Raw genomic sequence first — 12,936 nt, 5'->3', positions numbered from 1 at the left:
CCCGCCGGCGGCGACGTCCCGGCGCCCAGGTACTGCGGAGCTCCAGTCTCCGCCTCTGCCGCCGCGGCCACCATCACCACCCCAGGGCCAGCGCGAGCTGCCTGGGCCCGCCTGGCAGCCGCCGTGGGCACCCAGCGCCCTGTGGTGAACCCGAGATGGGTGGGACGAGGGGGCGAAGCTGCGCTGTTGGGTGGTGGGGGCTTTAATGAGAGAGGAGGCTCGTCTGAGCCGCTTTGAAGCCTCCAGGCCTACGCGAGCAGTGCTCTCCCTCCAGGCTAGCTGGAGGCGGGGGAGGAGGAGGGGAAAGGGGTGACTCCTGGGGAAAAGGTTGGCTTTTCTTGAGCTCTGAAGAATCAGGAAGATGCCTACCTGTGTGTTGTGGTTTCACCTTCTCAGGACAGCCCTCCCCCTGGATGGATACTCACCGCCTATGTGTAAAGCAAGAGGAGGGTTGGCTCTCTGTTTGGGGTGGGGTCGGGAAGCACGATCTGATGAGAGTATGGTTCTCTGTACACGCCTGCCCAGGTGCCCTCTCCAGCCTAGATGTTCTGACTTTGAATTGGAGTTTGCCCAGCGCAGCAGAAACACCCAGGGCTGATGGCCATCGGCTCCCCTTCCGGCCAGGTCAGGAAGGGAGCAAGGATGTTTTCTTGCTGGCTCCTGGGTGCTTGTGCCCTCATGGGATGAGCAGGGAGATTGGAGTCCAGTGGGTATGAGGGTCAAGTCTGGAGAGTGCTGGTTCCCACACCCCTTTCCCACCTCCTGCCTGTGTCCCCTTTAGCACAGGGGGTCTTACCTTTCTCTTGGGCACAGGCCCTGTCGGAAGATTCTGGCAGCCTTGAAGATCAAAGATGTTGGAGGTCAAAAATCTGGGTCCACATCCCTGGGCAGGATTATTAAGGCCTCTGCTGTGACCCTCTGTGAGGCTTCCCGCCTCCACTTCCACACAGTGCCCTGTGCTTCCCATTCTCCTTGTTTTCAAGAAAGGAGCCAGAGACCATGTTTATCATCAAGAGCTAAATACAAAAGAATTTCCCATTCCACACAGAAAAAGTGCTTTGATGTCAATGGACCAGAAAGGAAACAGAGGATGAGAGGCATTTTAAAGGAAGCAAAGCTTTAGGTCAAATACTTGATATCTCTAATGGTGGAATTTCAGGCTGTGGCTGGAAGTTGGAGTGGGGAGCTGGCGAGCAATTTCGGGGAACAGCTTCCTGAAATGACAATACGTAGCAGCTGTCAGCTCTGTTTGCTGCAAGGGCAGCTTTGGCCCCGAGGGCAAAAATGTCTTAGGGGTGTATATGTGTAACTTGGTCGGGGGGTACTGTCACCAGAAAGCATTTGTTGAGCACCCAGTGTCCACTTGGGGGAGGGGAAACTTTCCTCTAGAGAGCTACTCATTGACACTGGCTACCATCTGCCAGGATGGCTACTAGGCCACAAGAAGAATGTGTTGTTACTTACAAAGCCGGTGTCCCTGGCTGGTTGTGCATGCTGAGCCTCCAGCTGGGGGCAATAGCTCTGTGCTCACTAAGCTTCTTTATTATATTTCCTGGCCAGTTCTGACCAGTTCTGTAGGCACCCAAGCCTGCCTTTTTCAATCCCTGCTGGAAATGGAAAAGGAAAAACTTGAATTGGGCATTAGGCCAAGAGTTAGGGTATAAAACGCAGTAGGATTGAAGAGTTTTGCTCAAATCAAATCAGGCTGGCCCAGAGAAGGAAGTTGACATGAATTTAAAAACTGGGAAAGGGCCCGGCCAGTGTGGCTCAGTGGTTGAGCATTGACCCAGGCACCAAGAAGTCGCCAGTTCAATTCCCGGTCAGGGCACATGCCCAGGTTGTGAGCCAAATCCCTAGTGGGGGGCGTGCAGGAGGCGGCCATTTGATGTTCTCGCTCATCGATGTTTCTATCTCCCTCTCCCTCTCCTTTCCTCTCTCTCTAATATCAATAAAGGGAAAAAAAATAAAAACAGGGAAAAGGCCCCAGGAAAACACGACATGTCCCCTCTGATAAATCGTACCCTCTCAGGGTTCAGTGGGCCTCCACTGCTGCCATTGACCAGTGAGCCGAATGAGGTGATGAATAGGCAACAAGCTAATTAACATTGGGAGCAGCGCCCCTGCACAACAGTGCAGAGCTCCGGTCTCCACAGTCAAGGCTCGGCCTACACGCTCAAACGGCTCTCTCTGGGCCCCTGTTGGCCCCAGGGTTCCACCAAGAGCTTCACAAAATGGCCCTTTGTAGCCTCCATGTGGCCACCATAACAATGAGTCTATTTCTTTCTTGGCAAGTATTAATTATTCACATGTAGTTGACGAAACCAGACATCAGTCACCTCATTGGAGCCTTTGTGAAAAGGCCTTTGGTCTGTTCTAAGGAGCAAAGCCATGTGTAGGGGCCAGGGGATGGGCCCTGCCATTCGCGGTGGAGTCAGGACAAGCAGGGAGAGCATGCTGTTGCCCACTGACTGGTAAGGTGGGAGGCCAGCCGTGAGGTGTAGGAGCTGGTACTTCCTTGGATACTCTTATTAGCTGAGGGATGCATGAAAGTGTTCAGGAACGTGTCTAGCACATAGTACTATTATTTTGATATATTTATTGTTAAACGTATTTGTTACATAATCATTAAGAATGGGGCTCCAGTGTAATTAACCCTGTTACTAACCCCTCTACCTCCAGAACCTTCCTGCATTTTGCTTTTCCCAGGGGACTTGGCCTCTGTGAGCAGGAAACCCAGACCCAGGTTTACCTGCAAAAGGTAGCCGAAGGAAAGGGTGATGAGACGTGGTGTCAGTAAGGGCTTCAGGTAGGAAGTGCTCGGGAGTAGCGTACTGAAGGCGGGTATAACTTGAGTAGGCAGAGAGAAGGGGGAGGGAATATGCTGAGCAGAAGCCCAGAGGTACTTCTCACATTTCAACACAGGTCAGGGGGGACCTCTTTCTCTGTGCATTCAGCATTTTGCAATCAACCAAGCATGGTGAAGGCATATTTGGCTTCCTGGGCACACGGAGCAGCACAGTGGACTTAGGACACAGGATGGACCCCTGACTTGCTGCGTTCCTTTCAGTCAGCCACCACCTCTTTGACGTTAAGAACTGGGCAACAGAAAGCAGCCTGCCCCGCCCATTGCCCACCTGTCGCCACAGGAGCCCATGGATGAGAGAATGTCTGTGAGTCCCAGGTCTAAGAAAAAAAGGCCGTGAAAAGAGAGAAGAGAAGGAGGTTCTGGGATGTGTGGTTCTTTTGGATGGCTGCCCTCCATTCCTAAAGGAATAATTTATTAATTCTATATTGTGTGTCAATTTGAGAAGACAAGTCTGTGGCCTCTCTGTACCATCGTGCCAAAGGGAAACTGAAAGGCATTTTGTGATTCACAGATTCTGTCAAGGCCCCTGGATGGCCTCGTCTGTACAAAGACACTTCAGATTTCAGTCAGTGGGGGTGGGACGCCTCCCAGGATGCAAAGAATTTGGATACTGGCTTCCTAGCCATGGCCTTTGTGCTGAGGGCTGTGTGTGATGTTCCTCAAAGGACGACCATTCAGGCCATACTTCTTGGGCACTGGTAACAAAGGAGAACACAAACTGGGTGCCAATTCTTAAAAGAAATTGTTTTGAGAAGACAGAGCTTGGGTTCAGGCAGCATTTCTTGCAGGGATCTTTCTGGCTGAGTGGCATGCGTGGCCTTCTGGAGAGATGCCCAAGAAAGACCCAGTGATGACTTCATCAATAGGCCTTTTGATTTTGTGTTTGCATCATCATTGCGTCATCTTAGAGCAGCGGGGCTCAGACTTCAGTGTCTTGGTGGAATGGAGGGACGACTGATACATCCATGTTGTTGGGTCCCTGTCTTCTAAATGAGGCAGGAGATGAGGTCTTCTGCAGAAACTGAAGGTGGTGAAGTGGTTAGGAAAGTTCAAGAGACTTCCGGAGGTTTGGAACAGCTGCCTCTGTGGGTGGAATAAGAAATCAATTGGGGATGAATGAGAGGATTGTCTAACTCCACTGAGGGCCCAGCGGAGATCACAGAGCATCTGTGGGGCTGACCCTCATAGAAGACACTCAGTGACTCGGTATTCAGTGAAGGGATACCTGGGATGATTTTGATTTATGCTTTTACGACATGATGCCTTAATACTGATTTTGGTCTATATAACTGGTGAATCAAGAATTCAAAACTGAAGGTCAGCCATCAGCCTCCAAGGATGCTCTTTTCACATGGGAAAGAACAATGAGGTTCTGCTTTTTATGGTTTGAGGTGGAAACTGAAGATTTTCTAGAGGTCTCGTCAGATTCTTATAGTAATATGACGTACTTAAATATGGTACCTTGAGGACCATGATACTTTAAGTTTTATGTTTTGTTTTAATCTTCAGTAGCTATATAAGAGCTCACTGCATGGATGCGCCCCCATGCAATGAACTCTTTTAATTTAAAATTTATTTTTTCACTATAGTTGACATTCAATATTACTTTGTATTAGTTTCAGGTGTACAGCATAGTGGTTAGATAATCACATACTTTACAAAGTGATCCCCCTGATATTTCCAGTACCCATCTGACACCATGCATAGTTATTATGATATTATTGACTATATTCTCTATGCTGTACTTTATGTTTTTGTTTTGTTTTTAACTAGAAGGCATGAATTTTGGCCATTGGCTCATACATTCAACAAATCATTCATGAAGTGTTAAGCAGGTAATCCCTTGTACAAGCCCAGCTCTGAGCTAGTTGATATGGGCCAGACTCCCCAAAAGGATGACTTTGGGCGACACAATTAGTAAAATACAAAGCAGTTTATAATGCAGCAGGAAATGATGGACTGTAGACTGAGTGTTATAGGGATCCAGAGAAATGAAGGTTGCGGTGGAGTTCGGTCGGCTGGTCACACCTTCATGGAGGCGACCTATCTTGAATTAGGCTTTGACAATAGTCAGGGGAGAAAACAGCCCAGTAGGGAGTGGAGAGAGTTTGAGCAAAGGCACAAGGCAAGAATGTCCATGGGCAGGTTCGTGGCTCCCTGAACACCCTGGCCACAGTGGCTAGTTCGTGCTGGGAAATGTGATCCTTAAGGAAGCCCTTGGGGTGGAGTGTTCCACCTATACCAGAGTCATTTGCTTTTGAGTTGGAAAGAGAGACTCAAGTCCAATGATTCCTAACTGGTGGCTTTTGGTTTGTCTTTTTTTGTTTGTTTATTTAGTACATATAATGGCCAATATTGACATCATACCCACCTCTAGTCCCCTCCCCAAATGTACCCCATTTTCTCCCACTCAAGGAAAGAGATGAGCACACAAGCAATGATATGGTCAGAGGATGCTGAGCCCTCCTTCACATGTAATAAAAAGCACCTTGTGTGCAAAACTCACTACTTAAACCGTTATCAGTACACGGCGCCGCAGCACCCTTCACGGCAGAGCTTTTGAAATTGTGGTTGAGAACCACTGCCAGGCCACCCTCCATATTTAACAGTCGGGGACATTGCCCCTTTTGAGTGAGTGAAAATATGATTTCAGGACCTCCATCTGTCTTCAGACTGAGCCACATTGCACTTGTAATTTCATATCGATGGAGCTGAGATCTCTGTGCTCCGATGTGGAGGCCAAACCTGAAGACTTGTTCTTTGTTTCCCTAGCAGGGCCTGTGGCTTCCCTTTCTGAGTTTTAGCAGGTGCCTGTGAGAGGCAGCTCTCCTGCCCCTCATGTGACGGTTTGTCACAGGCCCCAGAGGGAGCAAATCAGCAAGCTGCCTTCCATGCCATGACCTCCCCCCCGTCCCAGGAGGCTGGTATCTGCCTGGTTGGGTGATCAACAGAAAGTCCGCCTCAACCCTGACAACACAGGAAGCTACTGAGTGTTTTCTTCACAGTTAACAAAGAGGAGGGTAGGCCTTCTCCAGAGGCCCCACGTCCAGGCTGACGGCCCTCTCTGCTGTGACCTCAGGTCCCCTGTGTGGAGAAAAGCTACAGGTGACAGTGCCTCTGGTCCCAGAAGACCCAAAGTGAGGACCTTACGTAGAAAGGACTGCCTAGAGACAGTGCTGGGGAACTGGCCAGACATCTGAACTGCTGGAAAGGAGGCCTTGGGTCGTTGTCTTTTAAAATATATTTAAAAGTTTTGGTCAAAGCAATGCATGCACATGCTTTAAAAAAATCAAATAGTACTGGGAGACGCATGATAAAAACCACCGTCCAGTGCCCCCCCCCACCCCCACCCCAGGCTGTGGCTTTTAACTCGTGTTTTTTCCCCAGCCGTTGCCTCCAGATCTCTAAGTGATATGCTTACACTGCTGGTTCTTGATTGATCTGTTCTGTGCATTGTCTATTTACTTCCTGCTGTGATGGATGAAGATTTTGCTTTCTTACACCATCCCCCGCCTTCCTCTGCCCACATCTCCCTATACAGAAAGAGCTCTGTTTTAATCCAAATCCTTTTTAAAGTGTCCGCATTATTAAGATGTCTAAATGATTATCACGAGAGAGCCAGGTAGTGTCCTTTGATTATCATTTCCTTCCTTACATAGCTTTGTGTTTTACGCAGGATTAGAATTCATTCCCCCCCACCTCTCCTATTTCATAGTTTGCCTTTTCTTTTAGTCTGTCATATGTTATTGCATCAGGGCTCCATGTCTTCCCAGGAAGCGGCTGTTAGCCTCTGCGCAGATCCTAACTAGTCAGGTGACCATGTACACAAGTCCTGCCCATCTCTGAGCCTCAGAAAGAGGACTCAGGTAGGAGGAGGAGAGAGACTCATCTCTTCAAGCCCATCAGGCCACCTCAGGGGTGTTTATTGTCTGAGACCCCTCCCCTCCCAGGACCTGACCAATGGCAGTGCAGCAAAAACAGGCAGGGGAGGGGCCTGCTTTGCCCTGCTCCTGGTGGTCCAGCTCACCCTGCAGCCTGGGAGCTGCCCCTTGGGGTTAATATGGGCGTATCTGCTGCTCTCTTTTTCTCTCCTTCTGTCCCCTTTTGATTTTTATTCAACCCAGTCCCTGCTTGTAGGGACAGCATCAAACTCAAACTCCCCAAACTCCTACTACAGCCCCGTCTCTCTTTGTATCACTCCTGCTTACGTACCCAAACTTTCCCAAAAGCAGTCATACACATATTAACATAGTTGTTCATGACTTTAGTGAGATGTAGTTCACCGCCTGTACAATCTACCCATTTAAAACATACAGATCAGTAATTTTTAGTATATTCACAGAGCTGGACAATCATCATCACGATCAATTTTACATCTTCATCACCCCAGAAAGAAATCTCGTGCCCTTCAGTGGTACCACCTATTTCCCCCAGTCCCCACCCGCAGCCTAGGCAACCACTAACACACTTTATGTCTCTATAGATTTGCCTGTTCTGGACATTTCCTTTACAAAAGCATAGTATGCTTCTCTGATGTAGTGTAATATTTTCAGAGTTCATCTGTATTATAGCATTCATCCAAACTTCATCCCTTTTCATGGCCGAATAATATTCTGTTGCATGGCTATACCATATTTTATTTATCCACTCATCAGATAGATGATGGACACGAGCTGTTTCTGCCTTCTGGCAGTTACAAATAATGCTGCAATGAACGTTTATGTGCAAGTTTTAGTGTGGGCATACAGTTTCATTTCTCTTGGGAATACATCTAGGAGTGGAATTGCTGGGTTATAATGGAACTCTATGTTTCAAAATTTGAGCAACTGTGGAACTGTCTTCCAGAGTGGTTGTACTATTTCACATGCCTACCAGCAGTGTATGAGGGCTCCAAAGTCACATCCTCACCAACACTGCTGATGAACCCAGGGAGTTCCAAGGAAGGGGCGACCATGTCAGAGAGGGGAGGGGCCTTGAAGCATGAGTAAGATCAGGACATACAATGATAGAGGAAAGATATTTTATTTTATAGATAACTTTACAAATTGTGGGAGCTTTTCGCATTAAGGGCTTGAATATTAACATTTGAGCCATTTTGACGGAGTTCTTTCTAAAATGTAAACACCTTTCTTGATCTTTCTATTCCTTCTCTTGCCCCCCTTTGAAAAACCTAGTGTCTTGGGCATAGCAATGCCTCTCGTGATGTTTTGGGTTCATTGGTCATCCACTCAGTGAACATTGAGTTCAACCGAGTTATAAATGTGTGCCCAGCTCTGTGCTGGGAGCTGAGCGTGAATTAGACACAGTGCCCGCCCCCGAGGAGTATATCGTTTAGGTCAGGAGAGAAAACATGGTAAATCATACAATAAAGTATTCTAGGAGGCGTGAAGGAAGCAGCATGCTGGGTTCCTTGAGGACCAAGGGAGGAAGTGGATTCAGGTAGGGGGGGCGGTCAGAAAGTCTTCTGTAGGAGGTAACCATTTTCTTAGGTCTCTCCCAGCTCTGGCATTATTCTGACAAGCTATGAAGTATGTTGTTCTGTCGTAAACCGTGACATCGGTGATACTTGTGCGGGCTGTGGAAACGTGGAGGGTTGTCGCTCCCACCGTCCATGGCCGAGACGCCAACACCTGTGTTTCCTCTCCGCCCGGTATAGCTCTCTCCTCCCTCCACGCCACCGTGCGGCTTGCTGCTCAGCACACGGCCTGCTTCGGCCTGCGGCTGTTTTACAGATGAGTACAGGTCCTGCTCCACAGGTGGCTCCTGTGGGGGTTGCAGCCACAAGGTCTGACCACTGAAGAAGAGGAGTTTTCCTGTGAAACTCTTCACTGCCAGTCCGCCCAGAATTAGCCGCGTGGTCCATTTTGGTGCACTCTTTGGAAGTCTGATAAGATGCACACAAGTGACTATGTCCCTGCTCGGCCCCCCACACCCATGAAGAAGCTCTGACATGGCAGAGGGTCTCAGCTGTAGGGGAACACTATGACCTGTGGAGCCATAACCTGTCACAGCAAACCCGAGTCCCCACACAAACTCCAGACACACCCACCTTAACCCTGTGGCTCCAGATTTCTCCTTGGGATTTGTTCTTGCTCAGTCAAATGCTGCTTTCAAAACCATTTTTAAGGGGAACCATCGAAGCCTTCCTTTTAAAATTGTTGTATTTATACACATATTTACTTACATAATCTTTTATTGTATATATACATGTACATATATTTTTAGATTTACGTTGACTTATTTATCTTAGTTGCCTTCCAGCTGGAGAGATTTCAGACAGGGGAACTATTTCCTGGCCTCTTGATGTTCATGAAATCCAAAGGGGACACTTCTCTAACCTTTCTAGCTTGTGAGAGTCTTGTTCTCCTTGAGGAAGGAAGGGCAGCCAGACCGGTGGGGGAGGAAAGGCAAGTGCTTGATACCTTTCAGAACGAAACAAAGGTAGGCGTGGTCTAGAAGAAAGGGCAGAGGACTGGGAGTCAAGGTGTCCCCTTTCTACCCTAGCATGTGACCTTGAACGGCAGTTTTCACTCTCAGTAACACGGTGCCCTTCTTAGTAACACCTGCCCTTCTCAGGCCCACAGGGGAGTCGTGATTGAGGAAGTCGATAGGAAAGAGATATTAGTGTGACAATAATAATGCTTTCCCTTTTTGTAGAAGGACTGTTGCAGTGTCTAATTCATCCATTCACTCTGTTAAAAAGAGGCCACCCGACCGGCTAACATTTCCAGTGTTCGCTCTGCTCCTGCGGCTGGCTAACGTGCCACATGCCATGATGTTATATAATTCTCAGTACATCGCTGCTGGCAGGAGCTGTTGTTAATTAGCTCGCCTTTACAGATAAGGAAACTGAGGCTCAGAAAGGTTAGGTACTACGCTTATGGTTGGTTATACAGCCAGCAAGTGGAGATGACGGCTGTGAGCCCATAGCTCAATCCTAACCATTACGGCATGCTTAGCCTAGTATTCCACGTCAGTAAAAGTACCTTGCTTTATTTACTTTCCTTCAAACAGAAAAGGACAATGCAAATCATTTGCAGGGTGTGGGGTGTGTAGTCAGAACCTGCGTTCCCAAAGCCAGGTTCTCCTCACAGCCGTCCTGCGTTTGGGGGGCCCACCTCCTCTTGCTCGGGCTCTGTCAGCCATGGGTGGGTGGTGGGACCCAAAGCTCTTCTCAGAAGCAAACTGCCTGTAAGCCCAGGGTTATTACTTGCCTTGGTGACTCCAGGCCACTGCCTTTGAGCTCGTTGGGAAGACACTGAATTTAAATAGGCCATGAACCCCTCCCACGGAGAGGTGGCAGCTGTGTCTGGCAAACGACGCTCCCAGAACACTGTTCGTTTTTAAATATTTTATTAATTTCTCTTCCAAAATGACAGAATGGCCATGGGTGCATAGACCAAACATAAAGAAGGTTACTCATTTGGAAGGTTGCCTACAGACAGGGCATTTGGACCAGAAAATAAGTTAGTTTCTATGTATACCTCTGTCCAAGTTTCCAGTGCACTTTTTCTTGCTGATTGAGGTGGAGTTGGCAGTGACTTTCTGCACTTGAGTTACAAATGTCTGATTTCCTTCTCCCTTAGGCAGTGAGTGATCTACAAACACTCCGAGAAATCCATTAGAGAAGCTGTGTTTACGAGAAGGAAAGAAATGTTGCTGTGAGGAAATAAAGACTCCTAACTTACTGGCTCTGTAGCTGTTCGCTTAGATTCTCTTCTAGGGAGGTACAGGGCTATTGTTGTGTTAAAGCAGGAAACCCTAAGGATTATTCTGGTAAGCGAGTATTTGGGTGTCTGCAAAGCCTAGAAGAAACCCAGGTTATAGGGGAAACGTCATGGCAAGTAGGAAGCAGGGAAGATAAAGGAAGGGATGATAGATCAGAACTGAGCTGGGGGGCTTTATGGCATATTTCAACACTTACAGAATTGGATAAAAAGTGTAATAAATTCCTACGTAAGCATCACACGGCATTGACAGTTATTACCGAGTGGCCGATTTTGTTCCGTCTAGTCCCCGCCCTCCCCCATCTGGTATCATTTGGAAGCAAACACCTGTACCCTGTATCTATATTTTAGTAGGTATTGCTAGAAGATGAGAACTCTTTTAAAACATAACCTTAATGTTATGATCACATCTAAAAACTAGCAGTAGCCTTGACCAGTTTGGCTCAGCAGTTAAGAGCGTCAGCCTGTGATCCAGAGAGACCTGGGTTCAGTTCCCGCTAAGGGCACGTACCTCGGTTGCAGTTTGTCCCCGGCCCTGGTCGGTCGTGCGGGTGGCAGCCACTCGATGTGTCCCTTTCACGTTGATGTTTCTCTCTCTCTCTCTGTTCCTCTCTCTCCCTCCCACTCTACATGAATAAAAAATGGAAAAATGTCCTTGGGTGAGGATAAAAAAAAACTAACAGTATTTTCTTAACATTATCAAATATCTGAGTCAGTATTAAATAGTCCAATTTTCTTAACAATGTGATCATTTTATTTTTGTGGTGGTTTGTTGGGAATAGGAGCCAGATAAGGTCTTACCATCTATAGCTTCCCCCTCCATCTCTTTTTTTTTCTTGCAATTTATTTGTCAAAGGCACTGAGTCATTTGTCTAGCAGTTTCCCATAGGTTATATTGTACTGATGATATCACGGTGGCATATTTTAATGTGTCCTTCTGTCTTCTGTATTTCCTCTCAGTTGGTATCAAAGGCTTGGTTAGATTCAAGCTTTTTGTTTTGGTTCCAGCATCCTTCATAAAGTGATGATGTATTTTTCCATCAGGAGACACATAATGTCAGATTTTTTCATTTAGTATCAGTTGATGGTCAGCGCCTACATCCATTTGTTTATTAGGGGCTGGAAAAATAGGAATCGTTTAAATTTAGTCACTATTTCTGGAAATTTAAAAAAAAGAAAGAAAGAACTTTATAGAAAGAAGCATCTCTCTCTTCTGCCATTTGGTTTTCCAATGGTATAGTTTGTATAGGAAAGACAGGTTCCATGTTTGTTTCTTTCCTCTTACTTGTTGATTTTCAACAGAAAAGTTGGTTCACAGGCATCCTCCAACATAATAAAGTAATAAAACCCATGTCTTTATTCAATATCTTTGTGATCTCATGGATTTAAACATATTTGATATTGTTTCAAGTCCACTGATTTATGCTAAATGGTGCTCACATGACCCCTTCTTTGGCCAGTGGAAGTTGCCTCAAGTTGGCTCCTTTGTCCCTTTGACACAACCCCATTAGTTATAGGTAGCTGCTTCTAGGCCTTTTTTATAGGACAAACCTAGGTTCCAACTACAGCTCCCCCATTTGCCAGCACTTGACCTTGTGCAATTACTTAAATTCTGAGTTTCTGTGTGCTCATCTGTAAAATGGGAACAACCTTTATAGGGTTGATGCAAGATTAAAAGAGTCAAGTGTTTGGCAGAGTGTCTGACCGAGTAAGGGCTAAAATAGTTTTATTATTGTTGTTATTATTATTATTATCATTATTTGAATTAATAAAGAGCATTATCAGGGCTTTGGAGCTTGTAAATCATTATGCCCCATAAAATCATTAATCCTTCCTGCAAAATGGATTTAATATTAATATAAGAAAGAAGACCATCTTTTTTTGTGGATTGGCAAGTGATTTTGTTGTGGAACTGAATGCCACACTTAAAATTCAGGAGAGAGAAGAGAGAAGAGGAAGAAGCATAGGTGTGGGAGGGCCTGAAACCACCTGGCGAGGCCAGGTGACTACAGAAGGCAGAGGGGGAAGTCACTTCTGAGCTCCCTGTGCCCTCACGGGATGTGGCCTTGGCTTCTGCCATAGTGCATGACGGGTGTGTGTTGAGAACTCAGTGAAGTGTGAATCATAGTTAGCTACTCGGCCCCACCGACCCTCCCAACCGTGGGCCTAATGGAGATACCAGTTTAGGGGCAGCAAGCCACTGGGTACACTCCAGCTGTTTCAGCCCCTGGACACAGTTCTCATGTCCCTGGTCCCCTTCTCCCCATTTCCTAGGGATGGAAGTCAGTTTTCTGACACTCTTCGAAGTCCTGCCCTTCAGCATATCTTACCTCTCCCTGTGGT

At 47.0% G+C, this 12,936-nt stretch overlaps 1 protein-coding gene across 3 annotated transcripts in view; it reads left to right on the top strand.

Moving 5' to 3' along the window:
• The window catches only part of CYFIP2 (cytoplasmic FMR1 interacting protein 2), a 115,785-nt gene that overhangs the window by 491 nt on the left and 102,358 nt on the right, over positions 1-12,936 (top strand). The window contains exon 1 of one of the 3 annotated variants that reach the window (XM_036241188.1): positions 142-159. The exons of the other annotated variants lie outside the window; for them this stretch is intronic. The gene's annotated coding sequence lies outside the window, so the exon portion shown is untranslated. Of the gene's footprint in view, positions 1-141; positions 160-12,936 lie in introns of those variants that run through there. 3 annotated transcript variants of the gene reach the window in all.

This window comes from Molossus molossus, unplaced genomic scaffold, assembly GCF_014108415.1.
Source record: "Molossus molossus isolate mMolMol1 unplaced genomic scaffold, mMolMol1.p scaffold_m16_p_4, whole genome shotgun sequence".
Taxonomy (NCBI): domain Eukaryota; kingdom Metazoa; phylum Chordata; class Mammalia; order Chiroptera; family Molossidae; genus Molossus; species Molossus molossus.
Note: the sequence above shows the minus strand (reverse complement) of the source record. Positions and strands in the feature narration are given on the sequence as shown.